The sequence below is a fragment of the Portunus trituberculatus genome, chromosome 19 (genome assembly GCF_017591435.1).
Source record: "Portunus trituberculatus isolate SZX2019 chromosome 19, ASM1759143v1, whole genome shotgun sequence".
NCBI lineage: Eukaryota > Metazoa > Arthropoda > Malacostraca > Decapoda > Portunidae > Portunus > Portunus trituberculatus.
In genome coordinates, this window is record NC_059273.1 from 445,001 (window position 1) to 462,500 (window position 17,500).

Sequence of the window (17,500 nt, forward strand, 5' to 3'; positions counted from 1 at the left end):
TGTGTACCATAAATGTTGCTTCTCTGCTTGAGTGAAATTTTGTGACTTTGTAACCCTTGAACTAACACGCGTTGGACTGTCAAGCAGAGTTGAATATGCAGGGACAGGGATGGACTGGGAAGAGAGAGAGAGAGAGAGAGAGAGAGAGAGAGAGAGAGAGAGAGAGAGAGAGAGAGAGAGAGAGAGAGAGAGAGAGAGAGAGTTATTTTCATTGATAAACGATACACCTGTGATCAATGTATCCTTATTTAACACAGTAGTGTCAGAATGTTCATGAAGCGCTGCCTCCCTTCAACTTCACACAGTAATTGTTTGTTCGCTTGACATGGAAACTTCAAAATACTATAGGGAATGCAGTCGTCTTCTGCGTCGCAAACCCTCTCTTCAGCCACCAATACCACCACTATAACCGCCGCCTTTTGGTGCCGCTGCTCCCGCTGTTGATCTTTGCTTATATTTTAAATGACTGCACTACCTGCCTCTTTACTCAGGATATTCAAGTCTATTGAGGTCAATTTTGGTAGAGTGCGGGTAAGCTCAGTCACGTGCTTAATCCTGCTAACCTGCCAAGGTCTCTCAGTCTCCACCTCCAACCCTAGCCAAAAGGCGTCTTCTCCTTGCACCTTCTTTCACTTCCCTGTAACAGTCTACTCCCCCTCCCTCCCTCTCTCTCTCTCTCTCTCTCTCTCTCTCTCTCTCTCTCTCTCTCTCTCTCTCTCTCTCTCTCTCTCTCTCTCTCTCTCTCTCTCTCTCTCTCTCTCTCTCATTCGCCGTTCTTACAGCTGCTCACGCCCTTCCGCAGCCCTTCCAGCACTTCCGTAGCTTCCTCACGCCTCCAATACTCTTCCCTGCACAACTTTCCCGTCCTCCACAACTCCCGTCACCCTCTCGGTCTTGTGCCGCCTGCCACCGCCACCACGCGAGGTACTTTTACGTCCCGGAACTTGACTTAAACAGCACGTCTTGAGTAAGTCTGTAAATTGAATTTCAAGGCTTTCCCGTTGCATAATAGAGTCAGACACTGGAAAGAGGAGCAAAAATGAAATAAGTAGATTGTTGATTCTGCAAAAAAATCCAACGCTTTCCCGTTGCATAATAGAGTCAGATACTTGAAAGAAAAGCAAATATGAAATAATTACACGTTTATTCTGAAAAAAAAAAGAATACCCAGGGGCTGGCGTCGTGTGACATCGTTTCTTACCCATACTGATCACGGCGGACCCTCAGTTGCTACTTATAAGTCATCATCATAACTTTTTACAAGGGAATTTCAATGTCTGTTATTTGGAATCCCTTGTTTGCCTCTGTAAGTTGTGCCCATCAAGTTATTTTCCTCGGCTGAATTATTTTCCACGTTACAAGTTTTTTCTATCACAATTTTTGGTGTTTGTTTCAGAGCAGCATGTCACAGTATACTTCATATTACATTTAAAGCTCCGGATAGCAAGATAGTAGCTGAGGCTTGGAGGCGAGAGAGACTGGTAACCATAGTAACAGAGCCGCGGTGTGAGCCAATATAAATCCCTTATTATGTACGTAACCGCGTCTCCTAAACCCTCGGATAGAATATTTACTGCAAAGAGAAAGTGAGAGAGAGAGAGAGAGAGAGAGAGAGAGAGAGAGAGAGAGAGAGAGAGAGAGAGAGAGAGAGAGAGAGAGAGAGAGAGAGAGAGAGAGAGAGCCATTTTGTGGTAATGAAACAGCTAGAAAAGTGTTTAAGCACGAACATTCAAGACAATCATTAGAGAGAATAAAGTGAAATCAGAAACAAAATCATGAAGTCAGTAGAGTAGTCTTCACTGAATATGAAAAGAGTTAGCAATGTGGTATTACTTTTTTTTTTCCTTACAAGCAAACTCAGTACGAAGCTTTAGTACAAAAATTGTGTAATGCACGCAAATAGCAGATTTATCTGGTTGTTATGGGTAAGAGGAAATTCATGGAGGTAGGGTTTATTTTGTAGTAAGCTAGAAATAGCTACAGATGATAATATTAAATAGAGAAACAAAAATATGAATATAAAAATACATACAGTTGTAATAAAATGTTTCTTTTGTGCTTGTGATTGCTGTACAGATAAAGTGTATATAGGAGATGAATATATATATATATATATATATATATATATATATATATATATATATATATATATATATATATATATATATATATATATATATATATATATATATATATATATATATATATATATATATATATATATATATATATATATATATATATATATATATATATATATAGAGAGAGAGAGAGAGAGAGAGAGAGAGAGAGAGTTACTGTATTATTATATAAAAATTAAATGAAAGAGAAAAGTCATATATTTAACGATGAATAAGACGAAGGTGATGGTGATGATGATAATAATGATAATAATAGTAGTTATATATAATGGTAATGATAATAATAATAACAATAATAATAATAATAATAATAATAATAATAATAATAATAATAATAATAATAATAATAATAAAATTAGGTACAACATCTTGTATCCTGGCCCATGATGTGTGGCGGTCTCCAGGGAAGGTCAGCCAGGGCATGGAAAACATCATTACGAAGAATTTTAATTGAGGGCATGAAGTAGTCTGATGAAGGAAGAAAGGGAGGGACAAGTCCTGAATCATCCAAGGTAGAGTTATCAGCAAAGGTTTGAGAGAAGGGTTCAGCTTTAGAGACAGATGTGATGGCAGTGGTACCATCAGGATGAAATAAAGGAGGGAATGGTGAAGGAGTAGTTATTAGAGATGTTTTTGGTCAAATGCCAAAAGTTTCGAAAATTGGAGTTTGAAAGATTTTGACATTTTTTTTGTTGTTGTTGGTGCTGCTGTGGGTATATAGATAGATGAATAGACAGTCACTATTGGTATCTGGAAATTTCAATCAAGAGCGACACCTTCAGTCCTTGCTCTTTGTTTCATCATGCCAGGCACATAATTAATTCATACATTAATGTCTATTCCAAATGCAGACATGAGATTCATTGGACAGTGTGACATTACTGTTATATATTAATGTAAATATCATGTGTGTTATTTCTTAATGTAACGTCACTTCAAGAAACCTCAACGAAATTTGGTGCAGCTTCCTAACTTTTGAAAGGAAAATATCTCTCAGTCTTCTTTATGATTGTGCTCAAGTTTGGCACACACACACACACACACACACACACACACACACACACACACACACACACACACACACACACACACACACACACACACACACACACACACACACACACACACACACACACACACACACACACTTTTAGTAATATTGAAAATTAAAACTTTATGTATGGTGCACCCCTTCTTCAACCTTTAATTAGTCTTCTAGTGAAATGTCAGTGTAAAGTATTCACATATTCAATCTTTTCTCTCCCCATCTTTTTTTGCCTTTTTGTCTGATTATCTCTCTCTCTCTCTCTCTCTCTCTCTCTCTCTCTCTCTCTCTCTCTCTCTCTCTCTCTCTCTCTCTCTCTCTCTCTCTCTCTCTCTCTCTCTCTCTCTCTCTCTCTCTCTCTCTCTCTCTCTCTCTCACACACACACACACACACACACACACACACACACACACACACACACACACACACACACACACACACACACACACACACACACACAAACAAGTTTTTCATTATTCATGCTTTCCGTATAATCACTTAACTGACTTTGCGAGCGCTGGGCCTCAGGCTGCATTCGTGCTCAATTAATATTAATAAATTATTACACATGCATGGTTGATTGGTTTTCAGCAGGAAGCAAATAAAATAGTGTAGGTATATATATAAGTTTAGTACACCAAGTTTATTCTATATTTTGAAGAATCTCTTAATCATACATAAAGATTAGTAAATAATGAGTTTACAGTGATTGGAGCTTGTGTAAAGTTTATTACTCGAAAATGAGGAAATGAGATGAACGTTAATTGATGCACCGAATAGCATAAGATCAAGATTGTCTTGTCGCTTCTGTTGATTGCTGGGATGACTTACGTAATTTTTTGACATTGAATGGATGAGCACATACGTCATAATATAAACTAAATTCCCTTATTATAGATGTAGAAATAAGGTAATGAGTCCTGCGCTGTTCAAAAAGGAAGGAATGTAATGAACAAATAACAAGTGAAATATGGTTTGCTAATACAGAAAGGGATTATGCAGACAGAATTTTTTAATTATATATATCATTTTTTTTTTTTTTTTCGAGTGATCAAAAATTTTAGTGTAGATTTTGTAAGGGTAGTAAGAAAGAAACATTTTCATGCCGGGGAAAGGGAAATAAATGCGAGGAGAACGAGAGAGAGAGAGAGAGAGAGAGAGAGAGAGAGAGAGAGAGAGAGAGAGAGAGAGAGAGAGAGAGAGAGAGAGAGAGAAAGGGGAGAGCTGTCATTCAGAAACGTCAATTGACTTATCTAATTACATTCTTTTCCGGTGTGTGTGTGTGTGTGTGTGTGTGTGAGAGAGAGAGAGAGAGAGAGAGAGAGAGAGAGAGAGAGAGAGAGAGAGAGAGAGAGAGAGAGAGAGAGAGATGTCGTTCTGAAACATCAATTAACTTTTTGTAATTAGTTTTACTCTTTTTTCTTCGGCAGTTCCTTCATTTCTTTGTCTATTCGTACCTCAGCGTGTTTGGCCCCTTCGACCCCATCTGGTCCTCTGGTGCTCCCCAAATCCCTCACCTGTTGCTCCCAGATTCCCAGTGGCCGGCTGGAGCGGCGGCTAACTTGTGTAAACTCTCTTAGCTCGCTCCTGATCGAATCCTCTTACTTTGTTTTCAGGTCCCTGCTCCGTTTTTCTCCCACCTTTACGGAAACTACCATAAGAAAGTGAATTATTTCCTGTGTTTATTTTGGGCATTGCTTGTGTGTGTGTGTGTGTGTGTGGTGTTTTCTCCATTACATCTTCCAGTGCCTTTCTCCTACACACACTGACACACACACACACACACACACACACACACACACACACACACACACACACACACACACACACACACACACACACACACACACACACACACACACACACACACACACACACACACACTAAAAGAAAAGTAAATATCCACAAACAAAGAAACTCGTGAAGGAAACTCTAACATCCAACAAGAACACGTCCCAGTAGCTTCTTCTAATTCAATTGGTTATGTGTAGGAGGGAGACTATTATTTCCTGTGGCCAGAAAAAAAAACAAAAACACGACACCGGAGCCGTTACCGAGTTGTGTTCAATGTCCTCTAATGAAAGTTTCCTACACGTTGAAGAGGTGGTGGTTGGTGGAAGAGGAGAAGAACGAGTGAGTGGCTTCACTATCTAGTTACATCATCATCATCTATAGCAAACGGGAAGGGATGGATAATAGGTAGGAGAATAAGAGAGGTTTCATAGAGCTACTCCTGTTGACGTAGTTCCATAACACTGACGTTAAAAAGTGAAAAAAAAAAAAATCATTGAGTTGATATCATTCGTATTTTGAGCCACATCATCACCTGGTTCAATAGTTAGTTGTATGTATTTTTTTTTTTTTTTGCGCGCGTGTTTGTGTGTTTTATGTGGTGTTAGTGGTTTGTGAATGCGGTGCTGATGTTGGTTGATAGTGGGACGTGTTTGGGTCGTCGGTCAGGTATGTCAGTCGTGGTCGTTTTTCTGATATCCTCATTTGTAGTGTATCTTTAGGGTTGGGAAGGCTCGGGTTAGATTGTGGTCAGAAGAACGAATAGATTGAGCATCATTTGTTTCGACGCCTAATGATTAAAAAAAAAAAAATACTAGTAACACATATAGCAATGACTACATTTATATTTACCGATGATAAGAATATTTGTGATTGTAATGATACTACTACTACTACTACTACTACTACTACTACTACTACTACTACTACTACTACTACTACTACTACTACTACTACTACTACTACTACTACTACTACTACTCTTACAAATGATGGTAATAATATTGTTCATAATAATATGATTAATTTTTCCTGACTGGCCACTGTTAAGCCTTAAAAGCGAAAACAGCAGTGAGTGATGTGTTTGTAGTGGTGACGAATGTGGCGGCGGTGGTGGCGATGGGGGTGGTCAAGGAACAGAGGGGGTGTCGACTAACAACATCCTGGAGTAGCTTGCATGGCTTCCCTCACACACACACACACACACACACACACACACACACACACACACACACACACACACACACACACACACACACACACACACACACACACACACACACACACACACACACACACACACACACACACACACACAACACCGAAACTCTTTCATTACCATTATTTAAATAAGTTTCGCAAGCTTCCACATTTTCAAAATAATTATGTAATATTGAAATAGCAACAAAATGTATAACAAATTATGAAAACATCAGCCAATCACGATATATATATATATATATATATATATATATATATATATATATATATATATATATATATATATATATATATATATATATATATATATATATATATATATATATATATATATATATATATATATATATATATATATATATATATATATATATATATATATATATATATATATATATATATATATACGTATATGTATTGGTAATTTTGAAGAATAAAAAAGAAAGACGTGTGTTGCTCAAATGAATCTTAAGAAATACTACAATTTTGAAAAATAATAGGAAGAAATTCCTTGTCAAGTAGATTTGAACATGAAAGAAATGTACTCAGTAATCAGCGCCGAGTCATTAGGGAAATTTAAAATATGATTAGACAAATTTATGAAATAAGTAGGAATGCTTCATACAGGTACTGCCTCACTTGTAGGCGTAATGGCTTCTTGTAGCATCCCTTTTTTTCTTATGCTGTAAATTATTTTTTTAAGTTGGATATGGAAATCAATATTACTAACGATCATGAAAAAATCAAAGCGCCGTTACAAGAGAGAGAGAGAGAGAGAGAGAGAGAGAGAGAGAGAGAGAGAGAGAGAGAGAGAGAGAGAGAGAGAGAGAGATGGGATACTTTTGATATTTGAAGATTCTAAGCAATAGGTGCCATTCTTATCCCTGAAAAGGACGCTTTCAGGAGAGTGTGGCGTTGTGATGAGCTGGTGTTGTTGTTGTTAGTGGTAGTGGCAGTGTTGTTGGTGCTCCTGGCATCTTTCGTCCGCTCCATATTTTCTTTTGCATTTTCTTTACTTTTCTATTGGTTGAATATGAGGTGCACACAATAAAACAGCCGCAAGCTTTTTCTTCCAGCGTCAGTTTTCTTTATCTGTATTCAATTCCAGTCATATTTTCCTTCTCGTGGCTGGCAACATCCTTTCAATCTTCCTTCATCATCCTTTCAATCCTTACGTTCCAATATCCCGTCCTTTCCTCGCCGCACTTTCATTCCCTCAGTCCTCCTTTCTCTCTACCTTGCAATCCCTCTCCATCTCCCTTCAATCCACCTGTATGAGTGGGATCCCGTGGGAAGATGGCTAGTCTTGTCCTGTTCAGGTACACACTTCGTTACCTAGTTGATCCTTCCAGTTAAGTGTGGTTCGATGTGTCTCGGAGGAAGATTAATCACAGGATCAACGTCAGGGCTACCGTCTCTTGTCTATTATGGCCACCTTCCGGAGGGACAAGACTCACAGTACATGTGTGTGTGTGTGTGTGTGTGTGTGTGTGTGTGTGTGTGTGTGTGTGTGAGAGAGAGAGAGAGAGAGAGAGAGAGAGAGAGAGAGAGAGAGAGAGAGAGAGAGAGAGAGAGAGAGAGAGAGAGAGAGAGAGAGAGAGAGAGAGAGAGAAGCAGGCGAGCGCAAGGGAGAGGGGGAGAGCTAGATAAACAAATGTTAAATGAGGCTGCGATGCAAGTGATGGCCAGACGGTTTAGCAGTTTGTGTCCCCTGTAATTACTAGTGGCCACCGTGCCCCTGCACCTACATCAGCATGCCATGAGATCGCTTAGTGCCTCGTACAGCGTGACTCTAGTCCTCTTGATGTAGATGAAGAGAGAGTACGAAGTAGTTTGTTATATGCTAATGACAAGGTCTGAAACATTCCTTTGAGCTCGAGTGCAAAGTGGTTTACCAAATGCTCTGCCGTTCGTGTGGTAGTAAAAAAGAAAAAGAAAAAAAGAAGCGATGCAGTGGTCACTGTTTATCGCTGAATTTTTATTTAAAAAACGCTACTCTTTCCACCTTTAATTACAAATGGCGCAGTGTGCACTGTATTTCCTTTCAAGTGTATTAGGTGATAGCTTACCTCTAGGTTGTCGAGATAAGAGCGGCATTAAGTTCCCTCGCCGTGTGGTGGAGAGACAGTAACGCGACTCCACCAATATTCTATTACACACAAACGAAACAGCGACCAACGGCCTTTCGCACCCAACGCGTCGTGATGCAGGGATAACACTTCTTCCTTCTACACACACACACACACACACACACACACACACACACACACACACACACACACACACACACACACACACACACACACACACACACACACACACACTCTCTCTCTCTCTCTCTCTCTCTCTCTCTCTCTCTCTCTCTCTCTCTCTCTCTCTCTCTCTCTCTCTCTCTCTCTCTCTCTCTCTCTCTCTCTCTCTCTCTCTCGTTCATGCTCCAGTCAAGTATTTTAACCCGACTCCACTGACGTTCACCTCCTCTTCACCTTCCTGTGTTGCGTTATTTTTTTTCTTTTTTTCCCCCCTTCATTTTAACGACAAACTATCGAAATAGAAAATAGATAAAAGTGCATTCGAGTTTCAGACATTCCCCTCCTCCTCGCTTCTCTCTGCCATGGAATGAATTCTTCTTTCACCTTAACGGTGCTGCAACAAACGTGACTCGAAAGAAAATGTATTTAAGTGAATATCTCGGACGTAAAAGTAATTGCCTATATCCTATTCTCTTGTATTCAGTTTTAGTCTCATTGGAGCAAGCTTAACGTGCTGGTGTAAAAAAATATATTTCGTCCAAACCTGTGCTTAATACGTGCAGCTTTGTTGTGCACCGCCATCATGACCTGTGTGTCCGGAATAAAATGCGTATACTTCACGTTCTGTATATTTATGAGCGATATTCCTGCGTCACGTTTATGAAGTGTTAATTAATTAGGTGTTTTCTCTGACAGTACTGTTGCAAAACATTAAAGCTTATTGTATTTTTTGAATAGTGATGACATTGATTAACACGATAAAAACAGGATTGCTTGAGATTGAGTTAATATGATTTTGTTGTTTTTATTTTATTTATTATTATTTTTGAGCTCTAATTGAAATAAAGTTTCCGATATTTTGAACAGTCTTCCATATGAGTGCATATCAAACTATTTCCAATAATTCTTACGGAGTCTTTTCCCATTTATCCTTACTTTCACAACAAAAATCAACCGATATAAATATTATTTAAATTAGTATTGCAAGGAAAGGGAAAAGTTTGTATGACGTGACATACAGCCTTCAAAAAGTAACTACACTTATTTTCTTTTTCTCTTTACAAGTAATAAACGGAAAGGAAGTAACCACTAGTAGGGACAATGTGCGATTCAACTCAGGCGGTAAGAGGAGGCCAAGAGGAAGCAAGGAAAATACAGTTATTCTTTTGTCTAAAGCCAAATTGGCTAGATTTTGTAGGTTCTTATACCTTAGTGATATGTATGTGTGTGTGTGTGTGTGTGTGTGTGTGTGTGTGTGTGTGTGTGTGTGTGTGTGTGTGTGTGTGTGTGTGTGTTTGTATTTTCTTGATCAGACACTCTTTGTTATTTTGCTAAGGTTTAGGTAAAGGCGGGTTCACACGTGTCAATATGCGACTGAAATTGCAACTCTCTAGAAGTATTAACTGAGCCCTTCTAGTCGGAACACGTTCACACGTAGCGACTGGAAAGTATCGACTTGTTGGCGGAAAGTAAATGTAAACAAACAACTACTCAACAAGATGTCTTCCTCTTGTGACGATGACGATTGTGATTAAATTAAATCATCACAAATATTCAATCCTCACCACCAACAACACCCTGCATAGAGGGAAGCAGTCATCGGAGAGTGGCAGCTATCTCATCGAACGGCTATTTGCGTAAGCTTTTTTGGGTGTAGAGTTCACTTTTGGGGTCCCGGATGTGCTCTTTTTCCCTCACCAACTGCAGAATCTTCTCTGCATCGACACTTTCTCCGTGACGTCACAACGTAAACAAAATCGCAAATCGACTGAACAAAATCAACATGTTGGTCTTGTTTTGCGACTGTTTTTTCCAGTTGTTATATATATATTCATTCGAAAACTACCGACTTATAATTTCAGTCGTAAATTGACACGTGTGAATCCGTCTTAAGGTGAAGTAGTTGCATAGAACCTGTACTGTGCACACTTGCAGAGTCTGAAAATGTAACTAATTTCACTATCATTGAGCTACTAAGGATGTTTTTACGGTTCTATTGACAGACTACCAGGATTTCTTTATTACCAACAGGAGAAACTCCATTGACAACCTGGCTAGTTATCTCTGCTGTCTCTTAAAAGAATGATGACGAAGTGACATGGTTTTTTCAAGGATGTTTTTATGTCATCTATATGACAAATTAACAAGAGCTACATTAATAACATGGGAAATAGTAAGTGACGCAAGTATTTAAACGGGAGCTGCTTGTCTTCCCACACAGCTTGGATTCCTCTAAGTAGCAATCCGCCGCAACAATGCGCTTAAGGCTAAGTGACTTATTGTATTGTAGTACTTATGAAATAGAAAAATAAGAATATTGGCGTAGTAATAGATTTAGGTGACATAATTGTTATATAATGATGCTATACATCTCGTCAAAGGTTGTGATCTCAGAGCGTTATTAGATCCGTAAAGCTCATGTAGAAAAGTAAGCTTGTGTTTTTTTTGTACTGCGCATGTAGTCTTTGGTCACTGGATAGCAAATCCAATGGCGCCTCGCTCACAGCGAGGAGGTGAGGGCCAGGAAGGCAGGAAGCCATACACTAACACCCTCCCGCCACCAGTGGGACTTTTTCTGCGAATGATACAATAAAGTGAATCACTACGAGGCCACAAATCGGCTGCATTCTGTGCCGTCCGATGGGGGAGGATGTACCTGACTCAGTGGCAGCACGTTGCCGGTTATATAATTCCTGTACGCAACAGATTGCGCTTCCATTCCTGTTTGGAGTCCTTTTTTACTCGTTTTGTCTGTCTGTGTGTCTGTTTGTCTGTCTGTCTGTCTGTCTGTCTGTCTGTCTGTCTGTCTCTGTTTGTTTGTCTGCGCTTCTGTCCATCCATCTGTCTGTGAGTCTGTCAATCTGTCTGTCTGATCTGTAAGCATCCCCTTTCCCCAACTCTCTCTCTCTCTCTCTCTCTCTCTCTCTCTCTCTCTCTCTCTCTCTCTCTCTCTCTCTCTCTCTCTCTCTCTCTCTCTCTCTCTCTCTCTCTCTCTCTCTCTCTCTCTCTCTCTTGTGAAAAGGATGAATAATATTAGCTTAGATCCGAAAGGACTGGTGTATACTCGTATATATATATATATATATATATATATATATATATATATATATATATATATATATATATATATATATATATATATATATGAAAAACAAACACTAACACCACATAATATTGTATCACGTATGTCGCTTTGCCTCACAATAAACTGTCATGTCAGTGTCTAAAGACCGTCCACAGACTCGGTCTTCTACTGGATGCAGAGCAAAAGCACCAGTGACCTTCGTTCTCTAATTTCTAAAGTCTTACGGTGGGTGATATTTTGTCGGAAATTTCTCCTCAACCTCAAAGTCTGAGAAACTCCAAGGTCGTGAATACGTGACTGCTTCCTTCTTCCATCATTCAAAGACGGGAGGTGCATAGTGGTGCTGAGTGGGCAAGATGCTGTTTCTACCTGTTGGAACTACTCGAAAACTATAATGACAGCAATAATTATCGCCTCGATAAGCTGTGTTATTGGTTATTGTGGGATTCTTATGCTGCTACATGTTTTTGTATATGCGTGCGCCGCGCGCGCGCGCACACACACACACACACACACACACACACACACACACACACACACACACACACACACACACACACACACACACACACACACACACACACACACACACACACACACACACACACACACACACACACACACTTTCAAATGAAATCCTAACCATTTTGGAAATATGGATATGCTGTGTTCATTTGTATGGACACAAATCACCGTTGAATTACATTTACGATGTGTTTTAAATGGTCATCCTTTCCATGGGCAATAGGCGCCAGGTCCTCGCGGGCTGGCAGTGGTCCCAGAACTGCGCGAATTTTTTTTTTTTATTGATATTCATTCTGAATTGAGACTTTTTGTGAGCACACACAATTCTAGTAAATACTCTTATTTTGTCATATGAAAAAATCTATTTCAATGATAATTTGAATATCATACTTTGTGTAATATGAGACACCCGAGGGATTCTCCAGTCACACTAATGCTTCGCACTCCAGAACTCAGTGTAGCCAGGGCCACCATAGCAGCGCGTAGTGTGGATTACCGGAGACAGTCTCACCACGATTCCGCCTGGCTTGGTAACACTATTAGGTTCGTCTGATCCATTTGTATAATGTATTCAAATTAGGCTTGCGCTTCTGTGCCTTGCACCCATTATCTTGTGAATGTAGGATTACTCTGAACTCATTTACCGCTGCGCCACCTCCTGGAGACGGTACACGCGGCAGTCACGTGTCGCCAGCACCAATGTGGGCAAGACATATGTGACTTCTACCTCCACTTGCTCACTAGGTGTCCAGCAAAGCAACATGGACATATGAAACATTGTCTTACTTTGCCTCTGCAATACTATAGTAAACACTTTTTAACTCATTAAAGTTTGAATCATAGTACTTACAACTCCAATTTGAAGGTGTCACATATCAAAGAAATGTACCTTTGAAATATTGGTAAGCAATGACTAAATTATTGAAAACTTTGATTCATAGTACTTACAACATTGATCTGAAGATGTCATGCAGAAGAATGTACTGTGCCTTCAAACTTAAACTATTGGGGTTGGATACATTTTACTATAGACATAGGGACTTTAGTAATCATGCTTCCTCTGTAATTCTTTAACATTCCTGTAAATAATTCTGGTGATGGAAAACTCTGATGTGAGTCTTTTATAAATATCATTCTCTTAATGGTGTTCAGAAATAGAAGGCTTTGTATCTACGCGTGTGGCAGTGTCTATTAATATTTGCATGTAAGAATTAAGCATGCCATGTAAGTGTTTATCTTTTTTTGTAGTTATGACGAATATATTTTTTTCTTTTATGAGTAAGCATAGCACTGCGGAATACTGATTGTCAAAAAATATATTGCAAACACTGAAGGTCTTAGTATATGTTAAAGAACTTACAGCGGCAGAAATTCTCTCCGCTTCTGAGTCTGTATACGAATGTGTGTGTGTGTGTGTGTGTGTGTGTGTGTGTGTGTGTGTGTGTGTGTGTGTGTGTGTGTGTGTGTGTGTGTAAGATATAAGATAAATAGATATGTGTGTGTGTGTGTGTGTGTGTGTGTGTGTGTGTGTGTGTGTGTGTGTAAGATATAAGATAAATAGATATGTGTGTGTGTGTGTGTGTGTGTGTGTGTGTGTGTGTGTGTGTGTGTGTGTGTGTGTGTGTGTGTGTTACCCACACTTGGATATCTCATATGCACTACTGAACCTCTGCCTTCTCCTAACCTTATATCCTTTTCTATACATTAACTTTCCACAAAACATCATCAACACACACACACACACACACACACACACACACACACACACACACACACACACACACACACACACACACACACACACACACACACACACAACTTCGTCTTCTCTCGGATAGCGTCACTACAGCGGAAAGCTTACGAGCAAATTGACTCAAGAGATAAACACTCTAAAGTTTGGACATCAAGGGCCGTCCGTGTTTGCTTTAAGAGTATAGCAAACTCTACCTTAGTTAGTTTGTGTGTGTGTGTGTGTGTGTGTGTGTGTGTGTGTGTGTGTGTGTGTGTGTGTGTGTGTCATGCTTATCTCTCCATATACCCATTTATTCAGGTTTCTCTATCCGAATGTATTATTTCTATGCGGCAAACTGTGTGCGCATATATTTTTGATTTTCACCAATCAGAAATTGATTCTCAAGAAAAGCAAGTATGCTCAGGACAGTCATGATTGTATTTCAGTGGAAGGAAACGCAAAGCCTTTCAATCTACCACAATCATTGCTGTAGTACTGAAACCATCTTGAATTTGCCTCTAGTAAATGCAACGTTATTTTTGATGCACAAGGCGTCCTTTCCGGTAAGTTCAAACCCGTCATGCAATAAAGAGGTTGATGATAGTTAAGCACGGTAGAACTTCCCTATGCGTTATCTAGAATGAGGCAATTCTCTCCACATTAGGACAACAATGTCTCTCTGACAGCCGGCAGATGCGTGCTAAGGGCTTGGCAGGCGTGGAGCTCTACGCCTTGTTGCCACACGCCATTACAACGACCCGACGCAGCGGCCTGTGAGCACCGACGGGCCCAAGCCACTCTCTGTCTGACGTGACGGGATTCCGCTTATCCCCTTCGAGGCAGGTGTATCAGGGCCGCGAGACCAGGATTGTAATGGCTCCACCTTAGCGAGATTTTCCCGCGGCTAGTTACGGCGAACGATGATCCGATATTTGGGGCGGCCGACGCAGCCCGCCATAATGGGGATTATGCAGAATGCTGCATTATGTGTGTTGTTAGTGTGGCTGCTCGTGTTTCTGTCTCCCTTCTGCATCTACTCGTTACATTTTGGCTTTGTTCATTGATGAGAAGTCTCTGATGAATGATGTGTTCTTGTCGTAAGTAACCGTTTGAGTAATACATTTCTGGCAACACACTTTTACGTCAAGTAAATATACTTAATAAAGATTGAATGATGCTTGTTTGAGAGTGCCTAGCTTGTAAGTGTCATTGTGGTCTAATACCAAGATGATCTGAGACTTTAATTCCTAGGCGTGTAGGCACAGGCATCCACAGCGCACCTCGCTGCGATCTTTGAATAAGGTGAAGACATTGAGCTGAAGTCGCAAGTATGGCCAGTGGCGGTGACGGGTGTACAGTAGTGGAGATACTGGCTTGTTTCTTTGGTAATGGTGATGCTGGCTAAGGCGTCTTGGGTGTTGGAGGTGCTGACCAGGGTTCGTCCATTGGTATGCTCCACCTGTATCCGGCACTGATACATCGCCCTCACCTCGACGGAGGGAAGTAATTTTCCTGCCTTCTCTCCTCCTTTCCTTCTTTTCGTCCTGTGGTATACGTGTTTTCTCTATTAGTCATTTTATCATTGTCTGTCTTTTGTATTTATTAGTTTCTTTATTTCATCTCTCTCTCTCTCTCTCTCTCTCTCTCTCTCTCTCTCTCTCTCTCTCTCTCTCTCTCTCTCTCTCTCTCTCTCTCTCTCTCTCTCTCTCTCTCTCTCTCTCTCCGAAGATTAATCTTAGCATTTCATTTAGTATATGCGTAGGCAGTGGTCAGAAACACTTCTAATTCCAGCCATCAGACAAGCTCCCAGTTGTGGGATCGCTTCTCTGCGGTATCTGCTTTAGAGGCCACGATGAGAGCGATAGAGCGCTGTCTGTGGAGGCGTGGAGAGCGTTTGAGGAGATGAAGGAGGTGGAGGAGGGGGACAACACGCTCTCCAGCCTCATTGACTTATTGAGCGTGTCAGGAAATCGCTGACGAGAAGCTCATGAGACGATGAATGTGATGAACCACGAGTATTTACACACACACACACACACACACACACACACACACACACACACACACACACACACACACACACACACACACACACACACACACACATATATATATATATATATATATATATATATATATATATATATATATATATATATATATATATATATATATATATATATATATATATATATATATATATATATATATATATATATATATATATATATATATATATATATATATATATATATATATATATATATATATATATATATATATATATATATATATATATATATATATATATATATATATATATATATATATATATATATATATATATATCATAGATCCCGTATACTTGACGGGTTTCAGGATGAGTTTGTCGCGTCTGTCACATACGCAGGGAAAATTCTTTATCTTTCATCTTTACGCGGCATCACAGGCAGTGCTGCCACTCCTTGTATTTTCATACTAGATGTATTTTTTGTTTCGATCTTGTGGGCTTGTAGTTTTGTCCTTGAAATCCAACAAATTTTGTAGTTTTCATTAAAAAGAAAAATGTGATAATATTTCACGTTTTTTGCTAGCTAATTAGGTCTATCCAAGTATATAGCTATACCCGTATATGAATCTGATACTCCCCGTCTTTTTATAGTGTTTGTTAACGAGCACGAACAGTGAAACACGTTCCCTTCGCCCTCAATATAGAAGTCGATCACAACAAGTTCCGGGCGAGAGTTGAAGTGAGTTCCCAACTTCCCTCAGTCTGGTTAAGATCGCGGTCATAAACGGATGCAGTGGTAAGTGGCAACAATAAGTGATTCTCCTACCGCAAGCTCCAGTGGAGCAAGAACTCCGCCGAAAAAAAAAAAATATATATATATATATAGTACAGCCAGTCATTTAATAAGGACTGGTTAACTGATCATAAATTAAAAGACTGGATCAAGCCAGATCCCAAAGTTAAGTGTGTTTTTCACTGTGTAGTCTGTGAATCCAAGCTAAAGAACTCTGACAAAGCCATTTTGATAAGCCACAAAGCATATAAAAAACTATGGATCAAAGAATGTGTGAATATTCAGCATTTCATAAAGAAAGCAGTGGAAGACCCGAACGACAAAGTTCACATTGCAAAAATACTGTTGTAAGACAGTATTGTAGCGCATATTTTTATATTGTAACACGAGAAAATATTCACGTACTATGGAAAAAAAAAAATCTTGTGGTTTTTAGGTCAATCTTGTGTTTTTTGAAGGGATAATCTTGTGTTTTCTGAAATGCTAGCAAAGGTGGGAACACAGCTTGTCAGTCAGTAAGACAGTCAATCACCGAGTGTCAATCGTGTAGAGAAGATGTGACGTCCTCCACTCCAGCCCTTTGCAGATGATTTGCTGTATGCAAAGATTGAGAGAAAGACGTCCACCTTCATCAATGTTCAATAATTATTGTCTCCTCTTCCTTTGTCTACATATATCATATTATAATTTTCATGACCATTTATCTTTAGTAGGTTTCTTCCTTACTACCAAGCGTAAAGAAGAACACTATACTTAAGATAGATGGTATGAAATTTCTTTATCTTCCTTACTACCAAGCATGGTGGCTGGGTGTCGTAGTTGGTTAAGGCGGCTTGTGTTCGGGTTCGAATCCTTGCCAAACCTAGTTGCCCAGTGGGAGAAGTAGGATTACTACTACTACTA

General features: G+C 39.5%; 1 protein-coding gene across 2 annotated transcripts in view; it reads left to right on the plus strand.

Annotated features, from left to right (window-relative positions):
• LOC123506071 overlaps window positions 1-17,500 on the plus strand; it is a 309,236-nt gene that overhangs the window by 220,664 nt on the left and 71,072 nt on the right. The window lies entirely within an intron of this gene.